Below are 2,112 nucleotides of genomic sequence, written 5' to 3'. Positions count from 1 at the left end.
TCTTCCTCCAGGGCCTGAGGTCCATGGACTCAGCACCAAACCCACTAGAGGGGTCATTAAAGCGCCTTGGGCTGCTCCTGTGCTGCTGAGCTGGGCTGGGCTCCTGGGACAGAGGGAGCTCCTGGCAAGCGGCAGCGCTGCAGAGAGACAGCTCTGCCCAGGAGCAGCTCCTCTGCACACGCAGCAGGGCTGAGGGCTCTGCCTGGGGATCTCAGGGAGACGAGCAAGGCAGAGAGAGATTAAAGGTGGTCAGGACTGGGAGGTTGACTGAGAGCTCACTGGAGGAGAAACCTTTGCAGCCCTTGCCATGGTAAGTCTCTGGGTGCAGGGCAATGCAGCTGTAGCTCCTGGAGGCATCTCCTAAAACTGACACAGGCACAGCTTGTGGGATCTGTAAGGTGGGGGATCTTGCCCCTCAATTTTGAACAGCTGTGAAGCCGGGTGAGCACCCAGGGGTGCCCAGGGCTGTCCTGCAGAGCAGGGTCCCTGCACCCCAGGGCTGTACCGGGGCAGGGACTCTGCTGCCTGCCAGGGTCAGCGCTCAGCCTGCCCAGGGAGATCCCATCGCAGAAACTGCTGGGGAAATGAGCGTTCGCCCAAAGGTGCTTCTGCTGTGGAGAGGGTGCTGTGTGAGTCAGGGCTGCTCAGAGCTCCAGATCACCCCACAGATATTGCAGAGAGTCCTTCTGAAACACAACATCAAGACAGGAACAGCTGCAAGGGAAGGAGTCTGTGCTTTCAGTTTTCCACTCTTGGTTGTCTGGGTGTGCAGTGGGAGATGGGGATTTATTTCGCTCTTTGGAGAAGACACTGAGACCCCAGTTCTCGTTAGGACTTGTCTGAGCTGCTCCTGAGCCCCTGCACACACAGAGCTGCCCCTGGGCAGTGCCAGGAGGTGTGAGCAGGACAGAGCTGAGCACACAGCGGGTGGGACGGGGTCTGTGACACTGACAGGGAGCAGACCCAGGGACAGAGACACAGCTGCAGGAGCACAGACATGGACAGGAAGAGGGTGATAGTCCAGAAGTGCCTGGGAGGGGATTCAGGACCCCCTTGCCATCCCCTGCAGTGCAGACACATTTCTCAGTTCAACCCCTGGTCTCCTCTCCTCCCCAGCAGAGCCTCTGCCCCAAAGCCATGGGGTCCAGGTCACCAGTCTCCACCTCAGCAGCTGGACCTCCAGGTGAAGGGTTCCTGGAATGTGGAACACAAAAAGGTGCTAAAAGTACTTGCTCTACAGCGTCATTATGTAAGTGGCAGAAGCACAACCAGGTAAGGAGAAGGTTCCACAGCATGCCCGTCTGCCTTTCTGTCCTTGCTTTATTTTCTGGTAGCACTGCAGTGTCCTTCCCTGTTTCTCCACCTGTTCCTGGAGCTCTTGCTCTCTGGGGTTGGGGTGGGAGTGTGGGTCAGTTTTTGTTCTGCCACCAATTCAGTGAATTTTACCTTACGGCTGTGTCCATGGAAACTGCATGCCTAACTGCATTTTAAACTTGGATGAACTGTTTTTCTCAGCTGGTAGAAAGAGAGAATGAGCTGAAACATCCCTCCATCAGGGAGGGGGTTTACCGTGAGAAATAGCATGTTGATTTTCCACAGAGAAGTCTCCTCTAACTCATCACTGTCTTTTCCTCCTTGCACAGGTCCTCATGCCCACAGGCAGCAAATGTCCAACAGCAGCTCCATCACCCAGTTCCTCCTCCTGCCATTTGCAGACACACGGGAGCTGCAGCTCTTGCACTTCTGGCTCTTCCTGGGCATCTACCTGGCTGCCCTCCTGGGCAACGGCCTCATCATCACCACCATAGCCTGGGACCAGCACCTCCACACCCCCATGTACTTCTTCCTGCTCAACCTCGCCCTCCTTGACCTGGGTTGCATCTCCACCACTCTCCCCAAGTCCATGTCCAGCTCCCCCTGGGACACCAGGGCAATTTCTTATATGGGATGTGCTTCCCAAGTCTTTCTGTTTTCCTTTTTCATTTCAGCAGAGTTGTATCTTCTCACTGTCATGTCCTACGACCGCTACGTTGCCATCTGCAAACCCCTGCACTACGGGACCCTCCTGGGCAGCAGCGCTTGTGTCCACATGGCAGCAGCTGCCTGGGCCAC

The sequence above is a fragment of the Patagioenas fasciata genome, chromosome 12, assembly GCF_037038585.1.
Source record: "Patagioenas fasciata isolate bPatFas1 chromosome 12, bPatFas1.hap1, whole genome shotgun sequence".
NCBI lineage: Eukaryota > Metazoa > Chordata > Aves > Columbiformes > Columbidae > Patagioenas > Patagioenas fasciata.
The sequence above is the reverse complement of the archived record's forward strand: the minus strand, read 5'-3'. Positions refer to the sequence as shown.